This window comes from Schistocerca serialis, chromosome 4 (assembly GCF_023864345.2).
Source record: "Schistocerca serialis cubense isolate TAMUIC-IGC-003099 chromosome 4, iqSchSeri2.2, whole genome shotgun sequence".
NCBI classification, from domain to species: Eukaryota; Metazoa; Arthropoda; class Insecta; order Orthoptera; family Acrididae; genus Schistocerca; species Schistocerca serialis.
In genome coordinates, this window is record NC_064641.1 from 606,350,346 (window position 1) to 606,365,730 (window position 15,385).

General features: G+C 41.1%; 1 long non-coding RNA gene across 1 annotated transcript in view; it reads right to left on the reverse strand.

Moving 5' to 3' along the window:
- Positions 1-10,766, reverse strand: part of LOC126475410 (uncharacterized) — a 39,099-nt gene extending 28,333 nt beyond the window's left edge. The window contains exon 1 of the long non-coding RNA XR_007586720.1: positions 10,574-10,766. This is a non-coding gene — a long non-coding RNA (uncharacterized LOC126475410). The remainder of the gene's footprint in view (positions 1-10,573) is intronic.
- Between the last annotated feature and the right edge of the window lie 4,619 nt (positions 10,767-15,385).

Below are 15,385 nucleotides of genomic sequence, written 5' to 3' on the forward strand. Positions count from 1 at the left end.
CAGAGCCTCCACCCTTGAACAGTCCCCTGCTGACATGAAGAGTCATGGATTCATCAGATTATCTCCATACCCTGCAAGTCCATCCGCTCGATGCAATTTGAAACTTGTCTCGTCCTACCACGCAACATGTTCCAAGTCATCAACAGTCCAATACAGGTGTTGATGGGCCCATTCGAGGCGTAAGGCTTTGTGTCGTGCAATCATCAAGGGTACACGAGTGGGCCTTCGGCTCCGAAAGCCCTTATCGATGATGTTACGTCGAATAGTTCGCACGCTGACATTTGTTGATGGTCCAGCATTGAAATCTGCAGGAATTCGTGGAAGAGTTCCACTTCTGTCACGTTGAACGATTCTCTTCAGTCGTCTTTGGTCCCGTTCTTACAGAAACTATTTCCGGCAGCAGCGATGTCATAGATTTGATAATTTACCGGATTCCTGATATTCACGGTGCACTTGTGAAATGGTCGTACGGGAAAATCCCCACTTCATCGCTGCCTCGGAGATGCTGTGTCCCATCACTCTTGCGGCTTCTATAACACAACGTTCATTCTCACTAAAATATTGACAACCTGCCATTGTAGCAGCAGTAACCGATCTAACAACTGCGCCAGACACGTGTCGTCTTATATAGGTGTTGCCGACCTCAGCACCGTATTCTTCCTGTTCACATATCTCTGTATTTGAATACGCATGCCTATAATAGTTTCTTTGGCACTTCAGAGTATTTCTCCTTTTCAGAAACGCTTTTCGTTATATTGCCTCTCTACATTTTAAATCTTCCTTACCATTCGACTTGATGCGTCCACGGCCACGGATACTAGCGTCAAGGATAATTTAGCCTTCTTCTTCTTCCTTCTTCTTTTTCTTCTTTTTGCATGGTGTGGACGACGACCTAGCGGATATGATTTCGATGAAGCACACCGCTGCAGGTACGCATGTTATGGAAGCGGTCGAAATTGCATCTGTAGGAATAGAAGTCACTTGGGAAAAGTTGTTTTCGCAACCACAGACGGAGCACCAGCAATGTGATGTAAAGTAAAAGGGTTTATCAGCCTACTGCGGAAAAAGCCTAACAAGACGATTTTAACTTCCATTCATTGTCGTGCACACCAAGAGGCTCTTTGTGCAAAAGTTATCAGTCTTCAAGGAGTGATGTACGTAGTGGTGCGTTTCGTTAACTGTATTTGTTCTCATGGACTCATTCATCATCAGGTCAAAGAATTTTTAATTTCTTCTGAAGAAGAGCATCCAGATATCTCCTACCATTCTAAGTTACGTTGGCTGAGTAAAGGAAAAATAATTTCCTGAGTTTTTCTACTACGCCACGCCGTGGCTCAGTTTTTACAGAACAAAAGACGTCCCGAGCTACCTTTGCATGACTGAATGAGTAGCTGATTCAGAATTTTTAATAGATAATACAGCTCTCATAAATTATTCGAGTCAAAAACTTCATAAATTAAGACAACCTCATCAACGATATGCCCGGCAACATAAAAGCTTTCCAACGTAAACCTCAGCTCCTCAAAAACGTTTCAGAGAAAAGTACGCAACATTTTCCTGAACTGTTTAAGCGACGTACAAATTTCATCTTTAATAAGGCATCTGGTTTTTTAAAAGTCCTTTATCTAAAACGTTGCTATGGTTTTGTCTAATACAGTCTGTGTGGGAAGAGGTACAGTTTGAAAAATAAGTCGAGGTGCTATAGCCCCTTGAAAATCAGTTTAGCAACAGATTGTAGATAATGTACCGGCTTGTCATGGCAAAATGAAATCGATTTTGTAAAAAGTACAAGCATAACATTACATTAACACAATGGTCCACAGTGCATCACTCTTTACTGCTTCAAAGCAACTTTATGCATTACATTCGTACATTAACATTCGATTTTGTTTTTGTAACAGTAAATTACTAATTTGCAGCCAATAACTGATGTGTTTGTAAAAGCCTTTTCGATCTGAAAGTGCGTCTTCACATCAACATTTCGAACTAATAGATTTGCAAACCGATGATCACCGAAAGGATTTATTTGCAGTACCCAAAGATTCGCTCGAATTCTACCAGAATGGTCGAAGAAAGAATTTCCTAAGCCGCGTAGAGAAGTAGAGAAGATTATTTCTATGTTTGGTTTCATTTGCATATGTGAAATGTTTTATCAGGTTTCGACTTGTAAGAAGACTAGATTGCAAGCAGGTACCGTAGTTTAAAAAAAATGCTATTAGAATTGCTGTCAGCCGATCTGATGTTCTAGATCTTGGTAACGTAATTGGAAACAGAAAAGAGGGAAGTAGAAGAGATAATTATCTGCTTAAACCGAATTTAAACTTATTATTATTATTATTTATTTAAATCTCTTTTGCACCGGTAATCCCGTCCCACCAAATTAAGCTTTGCGCCAGCTGGACGTAAGCATTTGACAATGATAAAGGAAACAGAGGTTAAGTTTTATGCAAGGTCGAGACATGCGGAGCGAGTGGTGTAAGCTTAAGGAAACAGGAAGACAGCACCATTGCACCAAGTCGAGGAGTGGGGGTTTGTATCGTCGTGAACATAGCAAAACCGACTTCTGCGTTCTGCGCTTCGCGATGAGCTCACGCAAACTCTGTGATAGGCCCTGCGATAGACAACAGTGACTCTCCGACGTATCTTAGAAGGTTCAAATGGCTGTGAGCACTATGGGACTTAACATCTGTGGTCATCAGTCCCCTAGAACTTAGAATTTCTTAAACCTAACTAACCTAAAGACATCACACACATCCATGCCCGAGACAGGATTCGAACCTGCGACCATAGCGGTCGCGCGGTTACAGACTGAAGCGCCTAGAACCACTCGGCCACAACGGCCGGCTATCTTAGAAGGAAGGTGAACCTACAACTACAGCATTTGTAGATTTAGAGAAAGCTACTGGCAGTGTCCCTGATTCGCTGATATATTTTCGTGCTGGCAAATAGTATTCTGCTATAATTGGAAGCTAACGTGGGGTTCATTGTCTCTACTACGTCCTACAAAACATTCCATAAAGGATTCCTAGATCTTGCCAAACGTAGAGCAAGTTTATAACTAGTTATATGAATCCTTTCGCAGCACACTTCATCTTCTTCATCCTAAATTAGAGAAAAAGATTACATTAAGAATGTTTATTGTATTTTATGTGTGTTAACCGGGGCCCAAGAAACGACGGAGAGGCTCCGTCCACACTGCAGCCAGAGTGTCCACAACCCCACGACGACTACCGCAGTCCACCCCTCCGCCGCCCCACACCGAACCACTGTTTTAGGGTTATTGTGCGGTGCGGCCCCCTATGGAGCGCCCCGCCCATCCCCCCCCCCCCCCCCCCCCAGGGAATCGCCGACATAGTGCAGCTGAAGTGGAATAAGGGGAATCAGGCAGATGGAAAATACCCTAAAAACCTCTCACAGTCTGTCCGGCTCACCGGACCTCGACACAAGTCCGCTGGGCGGATTCATGCCAGCAACCAGGTGCTCCTTCCAAATCCGGAAAGCCATGCGGTCTAAAGCATGGCTAACGTTAAGAATTGCTACAAGCGAAAACGAAAACAAATACACATTTTAGAGAAAAGTAAGAAAATTTCATTTCCTTTCGCATGTCCTTTAACTAAAATAAACATGTACTGGTACAAGCCTCATTTGTGGGTACAGAATTATCTTCTGCAAGTGTTTGCAACTTCCCCAACTCGTCCTCTCTTGGGTACCCCCATGACTTCCCTATACTTTTCTGAATATTGTTTGCTTTAGTGTCTTCCGATAGACGATTTTTTCACGCTCGTAATAATTCCTTCCAGATTAGACATTTGGCTTTATCGTCACAACTGGCAAACAAACAAGAACGTACCCACTCCTGTTTAAATGGGCTTTAGGAAATCGCTTTCCTCGGAACAGGTTGATCGGTTATTTAACTGTCTTAAGCGTATCTGTTTCAGTATCGAATAATCCGTCTATTAACGCACTTGGCAGTGTACCACGGCGGTTTCAACGTGCGAGCCGAGTTGAGGCGAATTAAGCCGAGTTTGACCGATGCACTGTGGAAACACCCTGCACCCGCTTCGCACGACCGAAATTTTCCTTGTGTGAGAGGCACTGGCCTAGTGTCTTCTTATATTTCTCTAGAACCCAAAAATATCTCCCACAAGGTTGGTCTCTATCAATTTTTTTATTCTTCATAACATAATTCGTGGCAATATTTTACATCCATGAGTTATTCAAATGGCGGTTCAGTATTATTTACACCTGTCAGCACTTTCCATCTCTGAAATTGGAAATATTACACTTACATTGTAGTCTGGCAACGGCTTTGCCGCAGTGGATACACCGATTCCCGTGAGATCACCGAAGTTAAGCGCTGTCGGGCGTAGCTGGCACTTGCATGGGTGACCATCCAGGCCACCATGCGCTGTTGCCATTTTTCGGGGTGTACTCAGCCTCGTGATGCCAATTGAGGAGCTACTCGACCGAATAGTAGCGGCTCCGGACAAAGACAACCATCATAATGACAGGAAGTCAGGTGTACTGACCACACGTCTCTCCTATCCGCATCCACAGCTTAGGATGACACGGCGGCCGGATGGTCCGGATGGGCCACTTATGACCTGAAGACGGAGTGCTATATCGTCGTCTAGCAGACTAGCTAAGGCGAAAAAGGCATTCCTGGGCAAGAGAGGTCTACTGATATCAAATGTCGGCCTTAATTTGAGGTAGAAATTTCTGAGAATGTACATCTGGAGTACACCATTGTATGATAGTGAGATATGGACTGTGGGAAAACCGGAACAGAAGAGAATCGAAGCATTTGAGATGTGGTGTTACAGACGAATGTTGAAAATTAGGTGGACCGATAAGGTAAGGAATGAGGAGGTTTTACGAAGATTCGAAGAGGGAAGGAAAATGTGGAAACACTAATAAGGAGAAGGGACAGGATGATAGGACATTTGTTAAGTCATGAGGGAATGACTTCCATGGTACTAGAGAGAGCTGTAGAGAGGAAAAACACTAGACGAAGATAGAGATTGGAATATATCCAGCAAATAATAGAGGTCGTAGATTGCGAGTGATACCCTGAGACGAAGAGGTTAGCACAGGAGAGGAATTCGTGGTGTGCCGCATGAAACCAGACGACTGACGTCAAAGAAAAAAAAAATAAAGTAAAATAAAATAATATAAAATAAAATGTAGTCTGATGGTGTTATATATCTAGCATACATGGGGGGGAGGGGGGGTAGGACAATCTTGTCATGGTGGGAACTCACAACGATTTCAGTGATTCTGAAGGAATGTATTTTACTCCAGGGGCCTTGCTTCCATTAAGGTCTTTTAGTCCTGACTGGAGTTACTCTCACAGTGTCGTCTTTTATCTCCTATCTAATCTTCATCTGCGTCCTTTTCTCTTTCTGTAATATTGTCGTAAAACTTATTTTCTTTATATAGCCCCCTCTGGTAGCCGTCAGTAAACAGTTAAAGATGTAGAAGTAGTGAAAAAAAAGAAAGCAATCCAACAACTACAAGCAGTATCACGACTAGGTGCACTGCAACGAGTAGGAGGGGTGTAGCAAGTAGACCCATGTTAACAGTCGGAAACAGTGTTACAATTATAATAAGTGTAACAAGTACAAACAGAGCAACACTTGAAAGCAGCAACAGAAGCAGAAACAATGAAACAGGTAGAAACATTGAAACTATTGATACTTTAGGCACTGAAGAAAACTGGAAGGAGTGAAAGAAATAAACAAGACGTACCGCTTGAAATCTAGTACACTAAAACTGTGTTAATCAGGGGAAAACAGGAAGTTCTCTCCAAATGATGTTTGAGTACTGTAGTACAGTACACTTTACTACTTCTGTAGATTGCAACTGAGCTGCACAATGAGCAAGATTACTTTCTAGGTTTCAAAAACATATGCAATAAACGGAAGACTGCTTAAGCCATGGCGAATAAGTCTAAGAGTAAGAGGATTTAGATCCATATTTTACAATTTTTTTATCGTCCATGTAATTTTCATTTCAACCAGCGATTCGAAGGGGTATCCGTGTACTGACATTGTCCTCACGAACAACCTTCCCGGATAATTTGCGTTCTACCTTGAACTGTACGCAGAACCGATAAAAGTGGAGTAGATGAGGCTTAATATACGTCAGATTACAGCCTTCTGTTATTCCCAAAGTGTTTATCAGGCTAATGGACAGAAATACTCAGCAGAGAAGATTCTTCATATTATTTAAGACATTTCCGTTCTTATGCGAGACAAACCTACAGTAGACGATGCAGAACAATCCAAACGGTTGCTCATGTGAGGCAACTTTTCAGCGCTGAGGAAATGTGATAAGTATTATTTTGTCCATCTCATTTGCATGAATACACAATTTTGGCTGTAGTGGTTACCGATTTCTGCTTGACATACCCATTCCCGAACAACACATCTTGTTATTAAGTGTAAACAGCCATACAACGTGGTGCCAAAAACTTCACGAATAGCTTCTGTACATAAAGTCGAACTATGAGCAACAAGTAATCTCATAGATTAATTAGCCTATGTGTTACTGTTGCACCTGAATGACACATACAATGATCAAACCAGACCCTTCCACAAATACATGGGAAGAGGTGTCCTTTCTGTCAGGTAGCAGGAGAGCTTGTAGACCAGGGGACCTTGCAGAAAATTCAACCATACCAGGAAGGAATAAACTATGACACAATGCACCAAATATTGAATCGCATTTCAAAAATACTCAGGAGGAAAATCAAGTGCGTCTGTGCCAATGAATGTCAAGAGAAATTAAACATAATGATCACTCACAAGAATAGGAACCGAGCATAATATCCATCTGCATAACAGAGTAAAGGATAATTTAACTGAGCTTCTGGTAAAGATAATAATGGAAAAGGGGTGTGGCGAAATTTCTGTCACACTAGTTCCTTGATAACAGCGTCATAAACTGAGTTTCATAAGATATACTCTGGACACAAACAGGAAATTTTGAAATAAGTTTTATGGTAAAAAATTACTGCATATTATGTAACAACAGATCAAAAAGAAGCTTTAGAAAGTAATGAAACGGTAGATGTAATGTGTCAGTCCGATCTCAGTATGAACACAAGGGTCGGTAAGTCAAAGATAAATGGTTATGGATTAGCATCAATCTCTTGTAGCATGAATGAGGAAAAGCAGGGAGCTGACACATATACCGGGTGATCAAAAAGTCAGTATAAATTTGAAAACTTAATAAACCACGGAATAATGTAGACAGAGAGGTAACAATTGACACACATGCTTGGAATGACATGGGGTTTTATTAGAACAAAAAAAAAAAAAAAAAAAAAAAAACACCCCTTATTGCTAGACCCGTGAAAGATCTCTTGTGCGCGTCGTTTGGTGATGATCGTGTGCTCAGCCGCCACTTTCGTCATGTTTCGCCTCTCAGGTCCCCAGACCTCAGTCCGTGGGATTATTGGCTTTGGGGTTATCTGAAGTCGCAAGTGTATCGTGATCGACCGACATCTCTAGGGATGCTGAAAGACAACATCCGACACCAATGCCTCCCCACAACTCCGGACTTACTTTACAGTGCTGTTCACAACATTATTCCTCGACTACAGCTATTGTTGAGGAATGATGGTGGACATATTGAGTATTTCCTGTAAAGAACTTCATCTTTGCTTTGTCTTACTTTGTTATGCTAATTATTGCTATTCTGATCAGATGAAGCGCCATCTGTCGGACATTTTTGAACGTTTGTATTTTTTTGGTTCTAATAAAACCCCATGTCATTCCAAGCATGTGTGTCAATTTGTACCTCTCTTTATACATTATTCCGTGATTTATTCAGTTTTCCAATTTATACTGACTTTTTGATCACCCAGTACAAAGGCAGGTGGCACACTAGTTTAGAAACATTACAGAGATCAGGATACAGAGGTGTATACTGATGACCTGCCACTAAAGAAAATTATAATATAAAAATAGTTGTATACAGATCCCCACAGCGAATTTTTGAACTACGTAGCACGCTTCTTCATTCATTGTAAGTTATCTGTCAGACAAGAACAAGGAATAATGTTGTGTAGTTATGTCGGTGTAGGTTTTATTGAGCACTGCGAGAGAAAAAAATAACCTATAAACATATTTCATATCAAGTGATCTGATTATAGTAAGGAATTATCCAACGCGTTTTGATCACCATAGCACTGATTCTATCTTTAGAAAAAAATAACCTATAAACATATTTCATATCAAGTGATCTGATTATAATAAGGAATTATCCAACGCGTTTTGATCAACATAGCACTGATTCTATCTTTGCACACGTTCGAAGAAAGCAAATAAATTTATACTCAACAGTTAATAGACTCTCTGACGTTAGATACGTGCTTGAGAATAATGGTTTGGAATTAAATTCATAGTGAAAAAATTGAAACGAAAAGTTACATATTGCAAGTGCTTTTAATTTCGTAAATTGAGTAGAAACAATAGATTGCTTGAGTTCATCAGAAAAAGCAAGGGGAATGTTAAGAAACCGTCTTCTTTAAAATTTAGTAACCTAAAACACTCATCCAATTTTCATCTATAACAGAGAATGTAATAAACTCTCTAAAAAGTCAAACTTCACACTGAGCTCATGGTGTGTACAATGCTGACACAAAATAAGTATCATCTTCCCTGAAATACATAATATTTCAGTTAATCCTGGCATCAAACCAGAATGTTAAAAATGCGGTAGTTAAATTTCTCTGTGAGAACGGTGATAATGACTATGTTAATAATTACTGACGTGTTTCACTGCTGCTGCCAATTTCTAAAATGTTTCATAAAGTGAAATCCTCTAGAATCGTGTCTCATATTTAGACCGTGATATACCTAGCAATTCAACTTAGAAAAAAAGGATTGCTCAACTGGTAAGGTTATCTATACATTCACTCGTAAAATTATACAAGTATTAACAAAACAGCATGAGTCAGCATCTTCTGTGACTTATCCAAGAAGTTTACCTCTGTAAATCAAAAATTTTTTCACAGAAAATGAAGTTTTAGGACATTAATAACACAGGTAACACATGGCTCACGTCATGTGTCACAAAGAGGCGCTAAGAAACGCACCACTTCGTGAGTCATCAACTGTATATAGCGGAGTTCTTTCTGTTGTATCTTATATGTGCTAATGGCTTTCTGTTTATAGCACATCGAGCAGTATTAGTTCTTTTGACAGATGACAGAAGTCTGTCAGTTCAAGCACACATGTACAAAGATAAGATACTGCAGATTATGAGTTTAGGAGTATCAATGACTGGTTTTCTGCTAATGGTTTCTCCCTCAGTTTTCAGAAAACTCAGCGTTTGCGTCTGCACATCAGCAGGTACACCGCTACTTATAACTTTAAAGCATGAACATTAGTCAGCGAGCAAAGCACAGTTTTTGAAGTTTTTGGTGAGAATTTAAATAGGAAGAAAAACATTATATAATTCTTAGATAATACACATCATTTAGAACAAGGAAAAACCACTTCATTCACTTTTACACTTTTCATTATCAAAACCGCTCAAAGTGACAAATCAGTAAACTAACATCCTTTGCTTATTATGTCGCAGTGACGTGATGTGGAACTGAATTCCTAATTTATGGGAATGAAAGTCTGCATTACGCCAAAGCGTATCACAAGTGTGATAACTGGTGATCAACTTCGATCATTCTGTAGGCATTTGTTCGAGGATTTAGATATTTTAAGTGTGTAATCACACCACACATTTTCTATCTTACTTTTTTTTAAAAAAAAATCCATTACAGCTCAAAAAGAATAATTACACCCGAAATTACAATACTGTAAGAAAAATGTCCATAAGCTAAATTGGCTTTAGTTGATAAAAAGTGTGATTAATGCCACTTCAAAAATATTTGATCAGTTATCTAGTGATATTAAATGTCTGGCAGAGAGGAAATTTACATTAACCTGAAAAAATTTCCGGCTGGACAACTACTGTTTCAAGAAATAATTTTTATTGATAAAGATTGAAAATTATTTTGTGAGGAAGTGTTAAATTCAAATTTGTGTTATTAAAGTAAATGTTGATATTAGTAATGTGACATCGAGAGTAAATAGCATCCAACCATATTTTAATACCAATTAAGATAATGTTCTGCAAAATGACCTTTCCACGATATTGTAAGATATAATGCAAAGAGACTCGTTGAGCATGGACCGACATTTCGGTAACGTGCGGACGTGTGTGTGTGTATGAATACGTGTGTGGTAAATAGCTTACAGTTTTATTTTTTCTTCTCATTCGGTTTCCTGCGCATGCGTACTTCCCCAGCGAGGTAGTGTGTACAGTATCTCCATCAGACTTTGGCGAATACACGTATATTTTAAGAGTATTTTAAATAAGTTGTTTTCAAATAACTGTTGCAAGAACGTATTTGAACGCCCTAACACAAACTCGCTTGCTGAAAACGTCTTAGCGAAATTTTAGAACTGTCAGGGTCAAAGAAGGTGCTCAACATCCTTATGGGAACAGCAGAAATATTTGTAGGATACCAAACGATATTAACGACTGAAAACCTCAAGAAACGTACCGCTTCTTCTGCATTCACCATCATGAACCTCGACGTAACCGTACATGCAGCGGTTCGGCAACGCCACTATCGTTTGTATATTCATCTGTCCGGAAGCGTACATCCCCCGGTAACCGCTGTCATGGAAAGCCCCTAGCAGGCAGAGGAGCACTAAAACACTTACACCACGCGTCATCACTTGCTGCTAACCTCGTTCTCAGCTGCAGCCTTTATATACTGGAAGATAACAGGCAATGAAAAATATAAGGCTACTCATGACCTCTGAAAGTCTACAAGGAAAACTGAAATGAAATGTTTTGTTATCGCACTGTGCTGACGGGAATAAATCCACTGAGTTAGCAACATACGTTTGTCTCCTTCGCGAAAGCGAATAAATTACCGTGAGTGATATTTTCCCACAGAGGTGAATTTCTGTAGACAGTATACAGAGTGTTCGATTTAACTTGAGTCAACTAAACGTATCGGAACCAACATATAGACAAAAACGAAAAAGAAAAAAAAGTTGTAGATGGAAAGATAATGTTAATGAAGGGGACATTTGTCTGATATACATCTGGCCGTCTCCAAACTACCCCTCCTGTGTGGATAAGGTCAATTTTGTATTTCCAAACGGGGATCACACATTTTAATTGCCAGTTCGGATTCAACGCCAAAAAATACTCTTGGGTTACTCAAATTGGTAGATGGTGCTGTAATCGGCTAATATCAAGTGAGCCTGTTTTGTAATTGAGACTCTACGTATTTGATTATAGATTTCATTTGCGATGTAAATGTGAACATTGGTGTTCTAACAGTTGATATGTATGTTCGAAATTTACTTGAATGTTGCAAATTTGATTGTACAGTACAATTTGATTAGCTGTTTCGATCTATGGTTAGAAATTTGGTTCAGCGTGATCCAGGAACAACGACGTGGATGTAATAGTTTCCTGTTCTATCGGGATACGTGATATCTCACCATAGGGTTACTCGATTTTGGTGAGTATCCATGCCAGGTGCGCCTGTCACTATCACGCTGTGGACACTTTACCTTGTTACAATGGTTGTGGTTCGTATCCTGCTGGTAGCCACGTAGCGACCAGCACAAGGGATACGGCGGCTGGATGGAAACACACACCGAAATCTTTTACCCTGGTGTGGCTATTCGAGGGTGGCCACCAAAATTGCAATGGTTTACGAATTCACCGGTATCAATCCCGCAGGAAACAAAAAATTACGTTACCGTATAAGTAGCTTATTTGTCAGAAATGTTAGTGTCTAGCCATATTATTTGAACTGCACAATCATATTGGCAACACTAAAGTAACCTCTAAACATCTGTATCAACCGTTAGCACACGAAGATTTACATTTACATCTTAAATGAAATGTAGAAAAAAAATGTGTCGGTTCTCAATTGCAAAAACAGGCGTCCTTGATATTTGTCGATTACAGTGCCATCGGCCATGAATGATTTCAGTAATCAGTACCAATTTTTTGGCGTAAATTCCGAATATGCAACAACAACTAGGGTTCCTATTTGAAAGTGCAAAGTTGACCCCGACGACGCAGGAGGGGTGGTTAGGAGGAGGTGGTCAGTTACAGTGCAGACAGATGTTCTCTTTACTAGTATGAACTTTTCAGCTACATAATTTTTCGCACATTGGGTCGTTTTCGAGATATTTAGTTGTCTTAAGTAAAAACAAATAATATTCCAATTTACTGCAAAAGTTAAGTCATGGTGTAGCGTAGGATTTGTTCGTAGACCTTCGCTTGAAGCTGTGACAGGTTAAATACAGGGGCTTTTCGTTTATTTGCGACATGTGTCATATCGGTATTTTTAACTACATAGTCTTCCGTGACCGACGTCATGATGATTAACATTATTCTGCGTGTTGTACCACGTTGTTGTATAAAATACTTTAAACATAAATATTTCTACAGTATCGCAACTGCCTTCCTCAGGGAACATTGATGTTGCGGATGGAATTGAGGAAAGGTGCAGCGCAGCTGTTGTAAAATTCATTACTTTTCTGGTACAGGCAATACTATTTAAAAGCACTGTGTTTCACATGCTTCTCAGAAATTTATAGTCTACGTCTATAAATCAGAACTTCGTTTCTGGAGTGCACGGTTTTTTATTATTTATTGGCCTTTGTCATTAACCGTTTAGCCAGAGAAGTGAATAACTACAGATCTCTTATACAATATCGCATATACAGCATACGTATTACAAATTAAGATAATTCCAAGTAAATGTCATTGTGCAGCCTGTACATTCACGCATTCACGCTAGCAACAAAATCTGTATGTGGCAGGCAGATGTGGTAGGGTTGGGCATCAGTCACACTTTGTTTTCCCAGGTGGTCCGCTATCTCGTTACATGAGATACCTCTGTCCCTTGACCCATAATAACTGGACACCTTTATGATGACTTTCACACCGGTAGAGTAACTTAATTACATCGAGTACATGACGGTTAGTGTTGGAGCCCCATTGCTCCTTTCCCAGGTATTCCAGTGCACCTCTCGCTTCCGTGACAATAAGGATGTCGTTGAAATGGTTTGCCGCATATTGATGAGCTTTCTTGATTGCAAGGACTTCGACTTTGGTAGAACATAGCCAAAGATAGTGGATCACCGTAGAAGTAAGCAAAGCCAGTGCCCTCTCTTGTTTTGGAACCGTCAGTGAATATTTTGAGCGATGAGGGCCACGTTGATGGATTCAAATGGGAAACGCGATCAGAAGTACTGAAAGATCGATCTCACCCTCTGGGCTGATAGAGGATCGTGGACTGGTGGTTTAGTACGTCTCATTCCAAACCAAATGCAGGAGGCAGAGAGAATTTAGGACGAGGCGTATCACATATCTTTGCAGTCTGAAAGTTTGAAATAGGAGACGTAACCTGCTCCTTCGAATCCTATCGACGTACCCATTGTCCTCAATGAAGGAGTTGAGATTTTGGAGGACGAAATGTTCGTGCTGCTCTACTATGGATGGATGTCTGAGTCAGGATAGTCATCCGGAAGGTCTCCCTGGCAGTTTCCTCTATAACAGTTTGTTTGGATTGGCGGCCCGTCAGACTGTGATAGTCAGCTAGTCGGCAGCCAGCATGCTGCAAGTTTATAACCAATCTGTCTATTAATGTTTCCAGGCTGCTTAATAATAACAGGTACCTCTGGTATTTTGCACTGGCGCGTCCAGGATTCTTTCGCCAGCACACGGGCTTCCTAGAACATTACAGTTTGTTCACAGTCACGGCGGTATTCCACTGTCGCCGATCTATCGTGTTGTGCTAATCGCACATAGCGTTCATGTTCCGCTGATGGTGTGCTGACTGGCCTCCCTGTCCCCTGTATGTAGGCAGCCCCGCACTCTCAACGTAGGTCATACACTCTTGCACTATTAAGGTTGTTCACTGCATTCTTGAAGGAACTTATCATGTCGTGGATCCTTTTTGGCTGCTGCGGAAAATACGTTTGGGACGTCACCGGCGGAGGACGTTACCTTGCCATTCACAGACACCCTTCACATACAGAAAGTGCACTAGCCATCTTCCTTGTCTTCTTCTCTGGTTTTGTCCCGGTTGGTCTTGGCCGCCTTTGTTGTAATGTTGTTATGTAACCGCACGGAATACGTTGTGGAGTTGCTCATTCATTTCTTCTTTGATGTTATTAGTATCAGTTATCCAGTAGGCACGGCAGTCAGCGTGTTCGGAACAGAATTCTGAGCTGGTTAATGGCGACTCTCTGCTGTCCTTAGGTTAGTTAGGTTTAAGTAGTTCTAAGTTCTAGGGGACTGATGACCTCAGGTGTTAAGTCCCATAGAGCTCAGAGGCATTTGAACCATTTTATTTGAGCGAGCTGGTGCCAGTGCGATAAAGACTCGCCACTTGCGCGAGTTCCACCAGCGCCACGGGTGGCGCTGAGGTTGAAGGTATTGACTTCTCTTCGGTCACTTGCCGGCCGAGTAGAATCCGCCAATGACCGGACGACAACGGACAGAAGCCTACTCGGAAAATAGAAGAGCGGCTCTCACCCACTTGTTATAGATCACCGTCCAGGGCTGATTTAGACAGGGAACGTCCTTCCAAAAGGCCTCACCTTTGCCCCACTCCCAAATTCCATAACGCAGGACTTGTTAAAGACCTTCTCTCCTTCTCCCTACAGTGAAAACACTTTTTCGCCACCAACTCTACCAATCAGACTAAACTAAAGACCAATATTGAACCCTGCCTAACTCAGTTCACTCCTCCATCCAGTCGTAAACCATCCCCATTGCCACCAGATCACCCCCTGTTAATTATCCAGAATTTCTTAACCTTGAACTTGCCTCATCATCATTCCAAAAATCCCTAAACATGAAAACTAACCTTACATCCACAGAAGAACTTAAGTCCACCATCTAAAAACTGATCCCAACCTCATAATCCTGCCTGCAGACAAAGGCTCCACCACTGTTGCTTTGAACGGCAAGCGACTACGCCAGCTGTCAGTTACTTCCGCCTACAAATACTGCCAGAGCGATCCCACATCAGAAATCCAGTCACTACTCAAATCCCTACACCTATCCCAGAACCTCTCCCCGGAGTTCATGTTTCTACTCACCACCACCACACCCTGCACTCCTACCTTCTACATGCTTCCCAAAGTCCATAAACCTGACCACCCAGGGCGCCCCATTGTGACTAATTACTGTGCCCCCACTGAAAGAATCTCTGATGTCGTGGACCAACACCTTCAACCTATTAGCCAGAACCCACCCTCCTACATAAATGACACCAAACACTTCCTCCACCGACTCTCCACACGTCCTGTCCATTTACCACATAGTG